Source organism: Lissotriton vulgaris, chromosome 9 (assembly GCF_964263255.1).
Source record: "Lissotriton vulgaris chromosome 9, aLisVul1.2, whole genome shotgun sequence".
Classification (NCBI taxonomy): Eukaryota; Metazoa; Chordata; class Amphibia; order Caudata; family Salamandridae; genus Lissotriton; species Lissotriton vulgaris.
In genome coordinates, this window is record NC_141697.1 from 474,690,262 (window position 1) to 474,709,499 (window position 19,238).

At 49.3% G+C, this 19,238-nt stretch overlaps 1 protein-coding gene across 1 annotated transcript in view; it reads left to right on the top strand.

Annotated features, from left to right (window-relative positions):
* LOC147690293 (coiled-coil domain-containing protein 170-like) overlaps nucleotides 1–19,238 on the top strand; it is a 638,795-nt gene that overhangs the window by 50,834 nt on the left and 568,723 nt on the right. The window lies entirely within an intron of this gene.

A 19,238-nucleotide genomic window follows, 5' to 3' on the forward strand; every position in this document is an offset into this window, starting at 1 on the left:
CTCCGATCTCGCGGCTCCCAGATGCACCCTGGCGCGAGGGGAACTCTATAAGATACAAACCCAATGGCCAAAGTTGGGCCCCAGGCCCATGGTCCGGAGGACCTCCTGCAAGTAGCCCCAGTCGACAGTGTCAAATGCCTTGGCCAGATCTATGGAGACCAAGACCATCTGTTCTTCCCTACCTCGTACCTCATGTTGAATGTGATTCAAGCGTCTCAGATTCATAGCCGTGTTCCGCCCAGGAATGAATCCGCATTGATCTTGGTGCACTAGATGCTCCATATGGGGAGCTAGCCGGGTGGCCAATAATTTAGTCAGAATTTTGATGTCCGTATTTATCATGGTAATCGGACGATAGGACGAGGGGTCATGCTTCAAGTCAAATCAAGTTTGAATTTGTATAGCGCACTACTCACCCAGAGGGTCTCAAGGCGCTTGAGGGAGGGGGGGAGGTTTACTTATCAAATATCCAAGTTTTTAGTTGTTTCCTGAAGAAGAGGTGGTTCTGTGTCTCCCCCTGGTTTAAGGATCATGCAGATTTCCCCCTGAGCCATGCTCTGTGGGAGATCTCCACTCTTGAATGCCTCAAGGAAGACTTGCAACAGGAGTGGAGCCAATATGTCCCGGAATTCATGATAAAACTCCGGTGGAAACCCTTCGCTCTCCAGCGACTTTGCACGCGGCAGGCGGGCTAGTGCCATACGAACCTCGGTCAACGTCAGGCCCACATCTAATTCCTCCCGGTCCGAATCCAAAAGGGTCGGTATAGGCAACCACTGTAAGTAGGGGAGATAAGAGATCTCGGAAATACCTGGGTTCGCCGTGTATACTTGCCGTAAATGGGATTGTAGAACCCCAAGGATGGCCTGCTCCGAGTAAACTACGTCCCTGTTCAGATCCCGCAGGGCTACAATACGCTCAGGGGTCTGCTCCCTCCTCAGAATCTAAGCCAGGAGCCACCCTGACTTATCGCCCTCCCTGTGGAGGCGCTGCCTATATTGGCCCAAGGTGTATTTGTCGAGGCTATCTAGGATATCATGTAGCCGAGCTTGGGTAGCCTGTTCCTCTAGCCTCTGTAGAGCACTAGGGTCCACTACGTGCTGGACCTGCAGGAGAGTGTCCTCCGCTTTCTGGAGATCTTGGAGGAGCTGTTTCCGGACGCCGTAGGTAAGCCCCATACAAGCACCCCTTACTACCGCCTTCAAGCCTCCCACTTGGTGGCCGAGGATATGCCTCCCTCTCTCCAATTGAGGTCCACATAGGCCCCAATGGCCGTTTCTACGTGCACTTTCCCCACTTGGTCTCGGAGAATATCCACTGGGAGCCTCCAAGTACAAGGGCGGACAACCGGGGACCCCCACTGAACCACGCAAGCTTCTGGAGAATGGTCTGATAAAAAACGAGCCTGGTGTGTAACATCCACGGACATGTTAAGCTCAGCATTCACCACTAAGACTCTATCTAGGCGACTATGCGTGTTGTGTGTGGGGAAGAAGCAGGTGTACACCTTCTTTGCCGGATTCTTTAGGAGCCAAACATCCACCACCCCTATGTTTTCCATGACCTCCCTGAGCTGTGCAGTCATACGGGGCTTTGTGCCCTTCCGAGGTGGAGACCTATCCAGTACTGGGTCAAGAATACAGTTAAAGTTCCCAAACCAAAGGACCGGAGTCCCCAGGTCGTGGATCAAGACGTCTTGCAAGGCCCTAAAGAAGGTCGGGTCATCGGTATTGGGTGCATAAGAATTCAAAATGATAATTTCCCTGCCATCCAGCTTAGCCCTGAGAAGCAGGTATCTACCATGAATGTCCTCTTCCATATACTGAATAGCGAACGGTACCCCAGGCGCCACCCAGATCAGAACCCCTCTGGCATATGTAGAGAAGGACGCATGAAATATCTGACCATGCCATTTTTCCCCAACTTTTGTGCCCCTTCATCTACCAGGTGGGTCTCCTGGAGGCAAGCGATGGAGACTCTATGTCTTCGAAGGAAGAAAAGGACTCTGTACCTCTTAGTGCATGTGCCTAGCCCCCTCACGTTCCAGCTCAGAAATTTATACCCCATGATTTCCAACGTAATCTACCCTGCCACATCTGTCTGCTCACAGTGTAGATCCCCTCCAGTGCCCGAAATGTAATACAAATGATGCCTGAAACATTCCCCTTCAACATCCCCTTCCAACAGTCCCCCCTCCCCCCTCTCACGAGCAATATACCAGCAACAACCAAACATGCCAATATTCCCTTTCCCCGCTGGTGCCAGGATGTGCACAACCACCCCATTCGCCCAACGAGGCAAATTCACTCAAGAAACAAACCCCCCCCCCCACCCGACTTCCAGCAAGACCCACCATCAAAGCATTAATACCGGGCTCAAGCTGACCTGCCCAAGTCTATACCCCCTCCACCGCCCAACCTCCTTCCCTCCCTCCCCCTATCATACACTGCCTGGAGAGAAGAAGCCCCCTTTATGTTTTATGCAGCACACAAACTCCCCACTGGGGACGACCCAACGAGGCCTGAAAGCATGTCATATGTCATACATACACACCCAATCAATTAATCATTTCAAGAAGGATCCGCCGTCTCAGGAGTACCGACCCCCGCAGTCTCAGGGATCACCGGGGCGGTAAGTGATATGTCCTTCGCCGTGACCTGCAGTGTATCCGGGACCAATATTTCTTCGGGCACATGAGGCTTCGAAAGCGCCAACCCATCTCTAGCTTCGGACGGTTCCAAATGCAAGGCCCCATCGTCTCCCACCGTAACTCTGCGTCTCTCCTCACTGTTGGACCTGGCCCTTTTGGCAGGTTCACTCCGAGACTTTTTGCTTTTTCCTAGCCTGTTTCTGGAACCTGGTGGTGGTGATTTTAGGCCTCTGCGCACTTTTTCACTGTGGTACAGTGTAAAGTGCTTGAGCTCTCTGTGTATGTGTGGTGAGTGACCTGCCCTCCCACAGGGGAATATGTATGCCCATGGTAGTTCCTGATGTGTGGGGAGTGCAGGGGCGAGTTTGATATGTGCGAACTCGTGAGATTGAATGCTGCGTAATTGTATATGCGGCATGAGTGTGTCTAGTCTAGAAGTTTTTAGAGGTTGGCATATTTGTGTAATTTGTGTCTGGCGTGTGATTGGCTGGTGAGCCTGGCCCAGGAGTGCCTGGGCCTGCTTGTGGATTGACTGTCTTGTTTGAGGATGGCAGGGGCTGGGGAGCCCCAGGAGGTTGTCTAAGTCAGCCCATGGATGAAAGGCTGCATCTGCTGCTAGGGAAGTGGGAGGAGATGGCACCTGGGAGTGACCAGGGCTGTGCCTGCCTGACCACAATGCTTTCCACCTCCCGCTGGGCGACTGTCACCTCTGTCCCTGACACTGAAGAGAGTTCCCTATAACCAGTTCTAGCTGGTTCTCACACTGCCTGCACAAAGACTTCAAAGACTTTTCTCTGTATAAGAAGGGGCTGTGTCCCCTTCCAATTTGTTCTTGTTTTTGGACTTGAATCTGCCAGGGGCGTGCTGCTGCTTGGGCTCAGGGGAATCCCTGGACCCTGCCGAGCCCCTGGACCTCTGATGGACTTTCCTGGACTCCTGGGGGACCCCTCTGCCTTGCTTGGGCTGATGGGGGGGACTTGGCTTTGCCCCCTGGGAATCTCTGGGACCTTTGCAGCATGGAGAAGCTGCATTTTCCTGTGGAGAGCGCTTGAGTTGTATTTCTAGCGCCTGGAAGCGCTGTGCTTCCCCCTGAGCGCCTGGGAGCGCTCTGCCTGTCTTCTAGCGCTTTGGAGCACTTTATTTCCCCCAAGCGCTAAAGAGCGCTTTATTTTTTGTCCTAGCGCTGGGGAGCGCTTTTGTTTATGGCCCGATCGAGTGGCCACCTCGATTGTTAAATGACTGAGAAGAGCCGGTGCCTACCCGGTCTGTGCCCCGTGTTTCACCGCTGCCGGCCCGGGGATCGTGGAGGAGACGCTGCACCCGCCTCCCCTCCAGGGGCCGCGCTGCTATTAGTGGAGGCTTGGCGCCCGGGGGCCGCGATGTGATTGGCCCCGGGATTCCCTTGCGTCATAGCAAGGCTCCGCAGCCATTAGTTGGGCGGGACGGCTTGCCCCAGGAAGAAGGAGCATGGCGGCGCCGATGCGAGGAGGGCTCCCACGTTCTAGGGAGAGCCCTGCTGATGCCCCAGGAAGAAGAGGAAGCTGTCCGGTGGTGAGAGCCCCTGCGCTGCCTGAAGAGGAGCGATCGCCAGCTAACCGGTGAGTGGGGCAGAAGAAGGGAGGGGCGTCGGGACACATTGTCGGTGGCCGCCCCCCCCCGGTAGCGCGAGCTCACGCTTATTGTCAGTGGGAAGCCACGAGGGCTTCAAGGGCGGCCCCGGTTGGCAGTGTGTCGCCCCAACGTGTGTAGAGCCCTGAGAGGCTCCCACCCGCATTTTTATTGATACCGAGCCCCCGAGGTTACGGGGGCATACTTGCTTTGAGAGCCCCGAGAGGCTCAGGGGCATGACTTCATGTGGAGCCCTGAGAAGCCCCACGCAGCACATTTGTTTAGCGAGCCATGAGAGGCTCTTGCCTGGCATTTGGTTCATATTGAGTCCCCCGGGAGGGACTCCAACGTTTAGGACATGTGTGATGTCCCGAGCCTGTGTGGCTCCAATGTTTGGGGCACGTGACATGCCCAGAGCCTGTGTGGCTCCAGCAGTGGGTGCAGTTGCGCCTAAGGGTCAGTGAGGGCCCTGTCGCAGTTTTTGTTGATCTCCAGCTGCCCAGCAATTAGTGGGCAGCTGCACCGTTTAGGTCTTGGGATTTCACAGGTGCCCAGCAAGTAGTGGGCACCTGCTACGTTTAGGCTTGTGCTTGGACTGGCGCTGCATGGCAGCGCGCCCTGACATTTGGACACAGGGCGTCTTAGCCCCAACAAGGCCAGTTGGCCTCGGGACTGCCACAGGTGGTGGCTTATGTAAGTTTTGCGCAATTGTATGGTTATTGCACCTCTGAATGTGTTTTCTTGCATCATGTGTTATTCCTGCACCTCTGAATGTTTTTAGGCATCATGTGATTTTTGCGCTATTGTATTGTTCTGGCACCTCTGAATGTTTTTTTATGCATCATGTGTCTTCCTTTTCCCTGCGCTGCACCTCTAAATGTTTTAGGCATCATGTGTCTTCTTGCGCTGCACCTCTGAATGTATTTTATTGCATCATGTGCTCTGTTCTGAACACCGCTGAATGTGTAGGTTTATGCATCATGTGTTTCCCTTGTCTTACACCTCTGAATGTTTTTAGGCATCATGTGTTTTCCTTTATTACTCCTCTGAATGTGTTTCATGCATCATGGGTAATGTGTTCTTGTTTATACCCCTAGGTGCTGTGTGATACTTAGGTGGTTGTTCTTTTTAGTACAGGTGGTCCTAGTGAGGTCCTGGTACCTGTACCCAGTAGTTACTGGGTGTATTTTATAACTGTTATCTTGTGCTATACTTATTCTAATCTCTACTAAGTGCTGATTCTGACAGTGGCCTATGTGGCCCTGTCCTGTACATAATCCCTTGTGAATATTGCCCGTGCCAGTTGGCACCATGTACATGTGTGATACTATCTGATGTGTTTCTACAATACAAAAGTTATTTTCATATAACCTTGTGTGGAGTTCCTTTTGTGGTGTGCCTAGGATGTGGTTGCTGTTGTGTGCTGGCGCAAATGCTTTACACATTGCCTCCGAGTTTAGCCTTACTGCTTGCGCCAAGCTACCAAGGGGGTGAGCAGGGGTTATCTTGGCGTGTGACTTCCTTGCCCTGACTAGAATGGTGGTTTCTGCCTGGCTTTGGAGTCAGCCTTAGCCTACCGGAAATAGCCAGTTCTAACACTCACTCTCAGCTGCCTCGGAGCGGCGTCGTCGTCTGTTGGAGAGTCTTCTCGGTGGTCGAGTTCCCCACATCCCGCGGGGTCCCCCACGTTCGCCCGGTGGGAGGTAATCTCCCCTGATCTCCAACCATTCCCAGACATCTTCCGGGGAATCAAAAAGTGCGCCTTCCCCTGAGACATTACCTTTAGTTTGGCCGGATAGAGCAGCATGTACTGTAGGTGCATCTCCCAGAGTTTCTGTTTGACTCCCAGAAAGGACTTCCGCTGCTCCTGGACTTGCTGGGTGTAGTCTGGATAAATGGAGATCCTGCTGTTCTCAAAGGTGAGGTTCACCGTCTCCCTTGCCGCCCTCAGGATACAGTCTCTGTCCCTGTAATTAAGGATTTTGGCAATTCGGGCCCGCGGAGGAGCCCCCGGCCGCGGCGGTGGAGCCAGTGCCCTATGGGCTCTCTCAATCACAAAGACCTCCGACAGACCTCTCGGGCACAGCTCTGTACGAATCCAGTTCTCTAGGAAATGCTCTGCGTTTCCCGCCTCTGCCCGTTCCGGTACGCCAAGGACCCTAATGTTACTGCGGCGCGCCCTCCCTTCCGCATCCTCTGCTCTCCACTCCAGGTCTCCCGTCGTGGCCGTGAGTTGTGAGACTGTCTTATGTTCCCCTCGGCATCGGAGACTTTATCTGCCACTTAACGTAGGTCTGTCCTCAGCAAATTCACATCAATAGACACTGTTTCTATTTGTCGTTCCAGTGCTGAGTGTGAGCCCTGGATCGCCTTTAGCAGCTCTGCCCGGGAGGGCTCCCCTGAAGCTTCCGCTCCCTCGTCCTGGCCCGACTGGCGCGTGATCCGCTGGGATGGCAGCCGCTGGGTGGTATATTGCGTTATTGTGTTCGGCTGCGTGGAACGAGACATCCTATTCTTACGCATTGCAGGCGCCCCCGTGTTCTTTTCGGCTCCCTGAGGGGCAGCGGGGTCTCCAATGTTTATTGCCCTGTCTCCTCCAAGCTAAGCTCTGATCACAAGCCCCAGAGAGGCGCTCCGCGGACCCACTCGCCAATAGGTCACCACGACACCCCCAGGGGTCCGCAGTTGTCAGGAGATGTTCAGTATCTTAGGGGTGCCTCACGGCCCGGGGACTGTGGAGGCGGTGACGGCGGTACGAACGCGCAAACAAAGGTAAAAGTTACAGCGTGAGTAATTAAAAACAAAAGAAAGTCTCAGTGATTAAAAAGTGCTAAGTGCCCTAGATCGGCGTGCAACTAAGTTCAGCGAGATACCTGCAGACAAGCGCGTCCACCGTGGCCGTTCTCCGCAGTTCCGGGCCCCCAGTCGACAGCGGGCCCCCCGCTGGAGTTAATTGGCCCTCGCCGCCGGTCCTGAATGCCGCTCTCTCCAGGTTACGGGGCTCCGCCACTCCGGGGGTGCATGCCGCAGATCGGGGCCTCTCCCAGCGACGGCACTGCTTCCACTCCTCCCCGATGGGGCCTGTCGAGCACCTACAGGCACTCTCCAGCTCCTGAGGACCCCTGTAGCTGGATAGAGTCCCCAATGGCGATGCTTCACTCACGAGGGTAGGCGGGCTGGTCTGAAGGCCCCACCGCTCTGCCAACCGCACCAGCAACAGCGGCGCAACCGGCAGTGCGGGCCTCCGCTAGCTCAGGCAGGCACCCCCGCAATCCTCCTCAGGTCGGGGCCCCGGCCGGCAGCGGGCCCCGTTCATAAAATGGCTTTGTCGTGGACCCAAAACTCCAGACATCCGCAGGCCTCCGATCACCGGGCTCCGCCGTCCTCCGGAAGCAGGCCTCAGACCCCGGACTCGCGTAGTCACAGGTCCGGACCCCCACAGCTCGGGCTAGCAACTCGGCTCCACTTTCGGCGGCCTGCCGTATATCGCCATAGGACGTGTCCCCAGGTACCAGGGAGTCGTGTAGCTCTCGATTCCACACCGCAGGAGCCCGTACAGGATAAATTAACAGGATTTCTCAGCCAGTTTGCTGGGAGCCGGAGGAGCTCACGTCCTGTCGGCCATGCTGCTTGGCCACGTCCCATCAGTAACTATGGTTAAGAATATTTATTACAAATTAGCAATCAAGTTAAGGTACTTGACTCTTAGTACCATATTATAAAGATACAGAATAACGCCAGGGAAGCCTAACCTCCTAAACAAGTTTTGGCAGACCAATATCAAACAGAAGGAGTTCAGTCACAGCAATAAAAAAGATTAACAATAGTATCTGATGCTCAGAGAAGAGTTTCAGATTTTCTCACCTATACATTAGTAAACCTAAATCTCCTAAATCGGGATCCAAGCTAAGAGGATGGTTCTTAGAATATTAAAAAATCAAAAAAATCAGGGGGTTACCATAAAGGATCGAGGCAAGGAAAAAAATAAGCAGGAACGTGTCAGCGTTGCAGAAGCTCTTCTTGGGTCAGGTAAAAAAGTGTTAGCCTAAGCCACACTTAGGAAAGAATCAAAGAAAAGCACAGATGTCTAAACTTCTCAAAGTCCAAAGGAAAGGTGCAGCAATGGTCTGGAAAGGTTCTGAAAGCATACTGAAGAGATCTGTTCTCCGGTAGTGTGGACACTAGGTGAAAATAGTAGAGTCTCTTGGGCAACACCCCTCTGTAAGCATCATCAGGGGTTCCATTGTCTTTCTCCACTCTCACGTTGTAGACTGCAACATTCGCAAAGTATCTCTCACTTGACATGGGAACGACATCTTCTCACACTCAGGCCAGATTGTAACACTGCTGAATAGGCCTTTCAGTTAATGTTATGGATCTCCATTTTCTTTGGTCAAGGCCTTCTTCTCAGACTCTTTCCTTCTATCACTAGTACAGTAATGTATCTATTCTCAAACTAACAATGCATGTGAATACCAGCAAGAAATATTGTTTTCTTTGATAAACAATTGTATTAGTTTTGCAATTGCATAATACAAACAAGTGCACAGTAGACCATCAGTACATCTCCATTGTGTGCAATCATTATGCAAAAGCATATAGCACAGTCATCACAGTAGCTCTACAGTATCCCTGGATCAGATAACAGGTATAACTTCAGCAGTTTTAGCACGCCCGCTCCATGCCCGTGTCCCCCCACCATTTACTCCAAATTTTATGATATTTGGCAGGGCAACCTCTAGCCTCGTAAAGCGGGTTTTCCTGCTAGGCACACCAATTTTGCCCCTCGCCGCTGGTTGATTGTTGGAGGTGTTGCAGATTTTCAGTGTGCAGCTATATCTCTTTTGGCCACCATGGTGGCAGTGTCCGGCAGGGCTCTCTATGCTATTGTTATTCAGGACCCCTCCAGTATCCCCAGTAACAGCAACGTCAGAGAAAGGTTTACCTCCCAACCCAACAAAATTGTAAGCTCCGCCACTACCACCTCCCAATGTCTTTGAATGCTGAGACATTCCCAAACCATGTGTAGAAATTTGCAGGATTGTGGGAGCACCTGTCGCATTCAGTGTGTGACATAAGACCCGCTTTATGTGAACTGTCTGGCATGAGATAAGCACAGTGAAGATAGTATGTTTGGACCAGACGTAATCTTGAGGAAATCATTATGATCCTTGGTGTCATCATGGCATCTCTCCAATTGTTGTCTTCCAGTCGACTCACACACTCCTCCCATTTCACCCAGAGGGAGCCAACAGAGTCTGGGGCATTAATGATGAGTGTTTGATAGATCTGTGAAACCCTTCCTATCCCAAGGGATCCCAGCATGAGCATCTATTCAAGGGGGCTGAATGCCGGTAGGGAGGTGCCATGTGCTATATGTATATGTAGAGCGTGGCTTAGTTGGAGGTATTTATGAAATTGAGTTGAGGACAGCTTATATTCAGGCTGAAGGTCTTGGAAGGAGTGTATGTGTGATCCACTCCATACATCTCCCAGCAGGGTAATGCATATAATATTGCATCCCACAGACCAAACCACTCCAGTGCGGAAACTTCCCTCAGCCATTTGCCCTATCATAGGGGAGTTTGTTGTTGCGGGTGTAGAAGCCCAGCTTCAATTTAACAGAAAATTAAAGAAAAAAAACAGGATTGAAGTGCTGTAGTTTTTGTTCTTTTTTTCTCTTTTAATCCAACACCTCCCAGCCAAAACATGTTTCATCGCTTAGGGAACACCCCACGACTTCTTCAGGGCTGTAGGGCTCTTTAAGTCCTCAATTCAAGTCCTCTCTGCCGGTTATACTTCCGACCCAGCTGGCCAATAAATCCAAACTGAGCTATGATTCCAATTGTCAGTAATATTCATGAGTCCAACCTTATCAGACAACTGTATCACAGATCCCGAGTGCGGTGACTTGTCCAGGTGCTCCGAGTAAGTTGAAGTTAAAAAATGGCAATCTCATCAGCGAGGAGGCGGTCAAGACTGATTTGCATATAGCTGGGTCTGAACTGAGGTGGTGAAGTGAGCTAATGAATGATGAAGGATTCAACCCAGATCTGTGAATGGGGGTGAGTGTTTGAAAAGTTTCAGCACTCCGTCCATCATCTCTTTGTCTTTGCTTTGTATCCCCACTCCACAATTTCAAAACCTTTCTCAAAACCTATGAGAATCAAAGCTAGTGGGGGAGACAGTAAGTGTTGGAATGCAAGGGCCATGTGTAGGCTCCGCAGGCAGTGCCTAGTAGTCCTCTGAAGAATCCACATTGGTGTGCATGGATGAATGTTTGCAGGATGCGTTTCAATCGTGTAGCTAGAAGGGTAGCCAGGGTTTTGACTTTTACATTGAGAAGCAAAATAGGACAGTACTCTGTGCTGGAGACCAATGGGGCCTGGGTCTTAGAGATCACTACTATATTGGCTTGATAAATTTCCACTGTGAAGGAGCCGACTTCCATCACCTCTGTATGCAATTTTAATAAGTACAGAGCAACTATATCCTTGTATTTAGCATAAGATTTTGTGGGGTAGCAGTCCGGGCTAGGAGTTTTCCCAGTTGCCATTGCTGCTATGGCCCCTGTTATTTCTTAGAGTGTGACAGGCTTGTCTAGTTCCCCCTGCTCTGCTGGCTTAAGTCATGGGAGGGGTATTTCCTCCAGTAGTGGGGGTGCCTTCTCATCTGATGATCATGGCACTGACGCATACAATTGTGTCTAATAGGTGGCAAATGTCTGAACTATAGCCGGGGAGGTATCTTGCATTCTACCTTGGTTATCTATGATTTCCGGGATGATCCTACCAGCCAGTGGTCAGGATGCAAGCCAGTATAGGAGTTTGCCATTTTTGTCACCCCAGCCGTATACTCAGGCTGTAGTTGCTCGCCAAATCTGTTTTGCTGTATCAAGGGACACAGTACGTATCTCTTCCTGGATCAGCTCTAAACGGCGGTCATCATCTCCACAGGTTGTAGAGGGAGACCACTTCTCCAGTCAGAGGTCCTCGGACCCAAGACAGGTGATACATTAGTGTGCGGCATGTTCCTGCTGCATTACCAAGGCTTTGGCATGTCCCCTGACAGTGGCTTTCAGGCTGCCCAAGGGGTGCCCGCAAGAAATTACATGTTAGCAGAAAATGGGAAGCAGTATTTATGCAGCATGGTAAGCAGGCCTACTAAAGATAAATCATAGTATTACTTCAATGGTGCACATTTGAAGACCTCATGTGGGAACACATTTTCCGATAGACACAGAATGGCTAAAGCCCTTTGTTTCATCTCGCCCAACAATATGGGTTGTGCACATTTAAACACAAATAATTATATACTTTGTCAGTACATCAGATTAATTTTACAGTACAGTAAATCCTAAATGTATATGTATAATTATGTCTAGGACTACATTTTAATGCAAAATATGAAGAATTAGTGTACACATTTAATAAAATGAATTTGTTTCTAATATAAATGAAGTTTTATAATGTGAGGATGGTTACTACTCAATATCCAAACTGTAAATATCATTTAATATATTGAGGCACACTTATTTTAATCGAATTGATATTTATAGTGAGTACATGTTTACTAGGTAAGAATGATTCATTAATATCTTGTTTAATACAGTTTAAAGCACACATGATGAATATATTCACTAATCCTACAGGAAATGCACTTTAGTAATAATGTCAAGTGCAACACTTATTTTAATATGGTTAGACCACACGAGAAACGTGGTAAGTGCAAATTCATATTATGCATTTGAGATGAGTAAAGGTGTAAACAGAATTGCTCTGCACCAGTCCTCTTTCCTCTCTTCACTGACATTTTTAAAAACATGCCCTTTTTAGGTCGAGCGACCTATCTCAATGCGCATGCGCATTGAGAGCGGGAGCTCGATATATAGGCACTTAACCAGAGCTTACCGAGATCAGGCGATTCCCAGGCGATTTCTTCCAGTGCATGTGAAAGCGCGTGCACAATGCCACCAGCCGCTTGCCTCGCATTACCACATCAAAGGCGGCCGCGCCTCAGGCCCCTGCTGCTTCACACCCTCATGCCGCGTGTCGCATTTCTCCTCCTCCCTCCCCACAGCAATGCCCTCCGTCTTGTCTTATCTGTGCTGTCTGTAGGTTTGTATTTCGTTTTGTTTTCTGACTGTCTTTTCTCTTACACAATGAATACGTTATTACACAATGAATACGTTACTGTCTCTGTTCAGGATTGAAAAAATTGGATGCCTTGTTTGCTTCCACTGTTCTATTTCTTTTCAAATTTTTTTTTGTTAACAAATCTCTCTCGTGATTCCTTGTTTGGAACTAAAGAAACGTCACAGCAGTTTAGCCAGTAGCAGTCATTTTGCTGTGATTGGCTGTATTTTTGCTTCAAGTAATAATCACCTCTCCATAATGTTCCACAGTTCACATGATAGACCCATTCTGTCAAACTGCGTATTCATGTAGAGAACACTGCCAATGAAAGTTACGTACCTCAGAAGGATGAATGGCTTAGGCTGCATTAATAATGTCGGGGAACCTGTTAATTAATAGCAAAACGTCAGTCTCAGCTAATGTGTTTAACCCGTTGAGCTATCTTAAAGTTAAAACAAAGGAAAATCAGGCCCTCTTTTCTAGATAATTTGTGTTTGATAATTAAATACAATAACATTAGTAAACTCTAAAATAATAAAACAAAAAAAACAGGATGTGCAGCGACCACATACAAATACATATTTAAAGTGTTGTGGTATGTTTTACTATGTTGTGCTATGGAATGTATGCTAAATTGGTTATGTGCTTAGCATTATATGCCACCATAGGGCCACCTTAAAGTCCAGGCTTAGGAGAGAAGAAATGAAAAATACTTTTTGTCAAAGATCATATCAGCCCAGTGCAGTGATATCCACCACCACATCCACCACCACCACATCCACCACCGCCACATCCACCACCACCGCCACATCCACCACCGCCACATCCACCACCACATCCACCACCACATCCACCACCACATCCACCGCATCCACCACCAACACATCCACCACCACCACCACATCCACCACCACCACATCCACCACCACCACATCCACCACCACCACATCCACCACCTCATCCACCACCGCATCCACCACCACCACATCCACCACCACCGCATCCACCACCACACCCACCACCACATCCACTACAACCACCACTGCATCCTCCACCACCACCACATCCACCACCACCACCGCATCCACCACAACCACATCCACCGCATCCACCACCATATCCACCACCACATCAACCATCACCACCACAATCACCACCACATCCACCATCACCACCACATCCACCACCACATCCACCACCACCACATCCACCACCACTTCACCACCGCATCCACCACCACCACATCCACCATCACATCCACTGCCACATCCACCACTGCATCCACCACCACATCCACCACCACCACATTCACCACCGCCACATCCACCACCACCGCATCCACCACCACACCCACCACCACATCCACTACAACCACCACCACATCCACCACCACCACATCCACCACCACATCCACCACCACATCCACCACCTCATCCACCACCTCATCCACCACCGCATCCACCACCACCACATCCACCACCACTTTCACCACATCACCACCACATCCACCATCACCACCACATCCACCATCACATCCACCACCCCCACCACCACCACCATCACCTCCACATCCACCATGACATCCACCGCCACTTCCACCACCACCACATCCACCACCACCGCATCGACCACCACTGCATGCACCACCACCACCACACCCACCACCACTACATCCACCACCACATCCACTACAACCACCACCACCACGTCCACCACATCCACCACCACATCCACCATCACCACCACATCCACCATCACATTCACCATCACATCCACCACCACCACCACATCCACCGCATCCACCACCACATCCACCACCACATCCACCACTTCCACCGCATCCACCACCACCACATCCACCACCACCACCACATCCACCACCGCATCCACCACCACCACCACCACATCCACCACCACATCCACCACCACCTCATCCACCACCTCATCCACCACCGCATCCACCACCACTACATCCACCACACCCACCACCATCACTTCCACCACCACCACCGCATCCACCATCACAACCACATCCACCATCACATCCACCATCACATCCACCACCACCACATCCACCACCACATCCACCATCACCTCAATATCCACCATGAAATCCACCGCCACATCCACCGCCACATCCACCACCACCACCACCACATCCACCACCACATCCAACATCACATCCACCACCACCACCACATCCACCGCATCCACCACCACATCCACCACCACATCCACCACCACATCCACCACTTCCACCGCATCCACCACCACCACATCCACCACCACCACCACATCCACCACCGCCACATCCACCACCACATCCACCACCACCTCATCCACCACCTCATCCACCACCGCATCCACCACCACTACATCCACCACACCCACCACCATCACTTCCACCACCACCACCGCATCCACCATCACAACCACATCCACCATCACATCCACCACCACCACCACATCCACCGCATCCACCACCACATCCACTACCACATCCACCAATTCGACCGCATCCACCACCACCACATCCACCACCACCACCACATCCACCACCGCATCCACCACCACCACATCCACCACCACATCCACCACCACCTCATCCACCACCTCATCCACCACCGCATCCACCACCACTACATCCACCACACCCACCACCATCACTTCCACCACCGCATCCACCATCACAACCACATCCACCATCACATCCACCATCACATCCACCACCACCACATCCACCACCACATCCACCATCACCTCCATATCCACCATGAAATCCACCGCCACATCCACCACCACCACTACATCCACCACCACCACTACATCCACCACCACCACATCCACCACCACATCCACCACCACATCCACCACCACTTCCACCTCATCCACCACCACTACATCCACCACTACATCCACCACCACCACATCCAACACCGCATCCACCACCACCACATCCACCAGCACATCCACCACCTCATCCGCCACCTCATCCACCACCGCATCCACCACCATCACTTCCACCACCACATCCACCACCGCATCCACCACCACTTTCATCACATCCACCACCACCACATCCACCACCACCACCACATCCACCACATCACCACCACATCCACCACCTCCACCACATCCACCACCACATCCACCACCACATCCACCACCACATCCACCCCCATCACCACCACATCCACCATCACCACCACCACCACCACATCCACCACCACCACCACATCTATATGTGTGTGGCTCTGTGTGTGTGTAGGTGCAAATGCAATGTTCTTGGATTTTTGTCACAATAAAATACACTGAACATAATCTTCACAAAAGTTATTTACAAACGTTTAAGCTATGGCCATTATAAATTGCAATTACTTTTATTTAAGTATTAATTATTTACAAAATTAAAAGCCATTGTTATTTGTAATATCAAGACATCTAAGTCACGTAAATACAACACACATTGCATTACAAATGCTATAGGTGTCACATTTGCAAAAGTTAAAACTATTGACATTGTAACTGACAAAGCTATTAATTTTGCTACTTTCAAAACCAACACATAAATAAAAAAAGTGTCATTTACAATGCCAATAGTTCAAACTTTCCTAATGCGAGACCTATTGCATTTCCAACGCTTGTTGCTAACTTCCTCCTATCACCACCTCACTCTTCTCTCACTTATATTCCTCTAAAGGGCTCACGCTTTGCTTCATACATCTCTTCTAAAATTGCAATCGCCTGAAATAGCCTTACCACATTACTATCAAACCAACCCCATGATGCCTCCTTCCTATGACCTGTGTTCACTACAGCCCACATCTCCTGCTGAGCTGATCCCCACACTGTGATCTGCTAGTCCCTCTTGTGCACTGTCTGCCACCATTGGTCTACAGATTGCCAAATCATTTGATTTCTCTTCTAGAGTTCTGTCTTACTTAACCTCTCTTCAATTAGTCTCTCAGATCTGGTTACTACCCTCAGCGTTTCAAGTCTATCCTGGTATTACCTGTACTTAAAAAAAACAACACCTCCTACTGATGTGTCCCTGCCTATTAATGTTCAGTGTCCCAATTTCGGTTCTTCTCTAAAGTCTCAGAGGCTTATTTACAAGCTCATTGCACCGCTGGCGCATCACTTTATTTGATGTACCGGCGGCGCAAAGGACTTGTCCACCTTTACAAGGCCACGTTAAGTCATCTTGCATGACTTTTCATGGCCTTGTAAATATGGCCCCTTTAATGCATTACTCTGCGTGAAAAGAGCGTTCCATGGGTGTTACTGTGGGTGTTCCCACGCAACATCCATGGAACTTGATGCATTCCCAAATTTACAACATTTTGTAAACTTGAATTTGCGTCAGAATCCTACATATCCCCAGGGGAGGCATAGGAATGGCGCAACGAGGAGACACACTTTAGTTCTCCTCGTTATTCCTCTTTCTATGCGTGCTTCATTCTGCTGCACACATAGAAAGAGGAAAATGCCTTTTATGATTGTTTTTGAGCAGGAAGGTGTCCCTCCTTGCACAAAAACAATAATCCCTGCAACACAGGCACCCTTGCAAAATGACGTGGGTTGTGCCTACTCTGGCGCATAGCAGACAACTGTGCGCCAGGAATGTGTCATACTGTTGTTAATATGACTCATCCCTGTGCTTTGAAAATAAAGCATTGCGGTGCAGCTAAATGGCTTGCGGTGCCGCTCTGGGTCATTTTCTTGTAGATGAGCCCCTCTGAATGTCTTTTCTTTAAGAGGTTGACCTCATTTTTACCTCCCAAGACCTACTTGACCCAAACAGGTTCCCGAGCCCTGGACTCTTGTGAAACTGCCCACTTTCACGTGCCACATTTCATGACCTTTTTGCACTTATGTGCCTCCAGTTTGAAGGTGTTCTGGCTGTCGGTGTGCACAGAGCAACAACAGCTAGTAGGCTTGTCAGCCAGTTAGTGAAGGCTTTGTAAATGGTTGTAAAAGGTGTTGCAAGCTAAAGTTTAAGGGAATCTGTCTGGTCCTGTAGTGAGGTTGGGAGCTTGATTGGCAGTGGTTACGTGCACAACTGGTTTTCATTTGAGAAGGTAGCTGTTATTAGTTGAACTCAACTTTCTGTGGATCTACTTTAGTATTTTTAGGAAGGGATTTATGCTAGCATGTTTGGGATTCTGAGGGGCAATGTTGGATGCTTAAGATTCAAAGAACTTGGTGATGAGAGGGAGCTATACGGAAATGTCTAGCCGCCCGATTCATGAAAGAAAATAGCGCTCGCAAAGGGCCAGATTCTCAGAATCTGGCCCTTTGCGAGCGCGATTTTTGCATTTGGGATTCAGCATCCCAAATGCAAAAATCGCTATTTGCTAATTTGCATATTTGCGAGGATTTACATTTAAGGAATCTCTATTTGAGATTCCTTAAATGTAATTCATGATCCATTTTACAATTGCGAAATCGCAATTTCGGGCCGCAATTTACCGCGAGGTCAAACCTCGTGGTAAATTGCGAAAACTCAGAAAAATGCATTTAAATGCATTTTTCTGAGTTGCTCGTTACACACACACATGTCCTTTGGACATGTGTGTGTGCAAATCCTGTATTAATTTCCATTGCAGGGGTGCTACAGGGTGTCCTTTGGACACCCCTGGCACCCTTGTACTCGCAATCTCATTTGCGATTAGCTAATTGCTAATCGCAAATGAGGAATGACTCCCCATGCATTCCTATGGGCCTTTTGAAGGAATCAGTGGGAATCGCAATTAATATTGCGATTCCTACATGAATACCGTTTTGCGAGTCTCAAATAGCGATTCCTTATGAATCGCTATTTGAGCCTCGCAAACCGTCCCGTTCATGAATCAGGCTGATAGTTTGTAAACTTTTTTGCTCCATTTCCTGTACGAGTAGACCTGCAACTGATGGCCTTTTCTTTATTGTTAGATACTGGCTGATGATTGATTAAGGACGCTTACATGCAGAGCAAAACGAATTGCTAAATATCCCCTGGCTTCTTGTAAGCATTATTTAACGGGATGGTCTTTATTATGTTGACCGTGTCTTGTTAGCTAAATCCACTATTTCAGTTAGTACTAATTGCACCTTTGTTAACACTGTTAACACAAGGGATAGTGTTGAACAATGGCAACTGGGGTGGGAAGTCAATTGGATCTAACACACATACTTGTTGGATAGGGCATCTAGGGGTGCACAGCCACATTTGTGGGCATGGCCCATTTAACATAATGTGATTTGATAAGGGTCTCAGATCTGTGTGTATGCGTATTTACTAGGAACGTAAATGGCTATGTGCATAATATTACGTTTAGGTTATCCCACACAGATCACAGACATCTACTATATAGGGGGTCTAAGTGATCAGCACATTCTAACCTGGGCCTGGTAGTCTAACAACACACTGAATGTAAGCACTTTATCAGGTGTCTTGGCCATGATACTCTGAGGCAAGCATGGCAGTCATGCTATCATGATTACAATACAGTGTGTTTCCTCTTTTGAAGATAGTAGGATCAACCCTTTATGGGCCATCATCTTCTCATCAGATATACCTGTCTTAGTTTGATCATGCTCTACATATGCCCTGCTCATTTACATCCTTATAGTATTTGCTGCACATGGGCTGTGCAATAGGATCTGTTCACCCTCACACCTCAGCTTGTATCAGTGCCCATGAAAATCTTGTCTAATTTCCAGCCCTAAAGTGACAAAACATAAATTTTTTGTATAGTTGTAATTTATATAGCATGAACGAGCAGCAAAGAAATGGAGTGCAGTACAAGAGATAAATGTTCAAAATAGGGAAGCAAGAAGGCATACGTTGTATATGAAAGAGA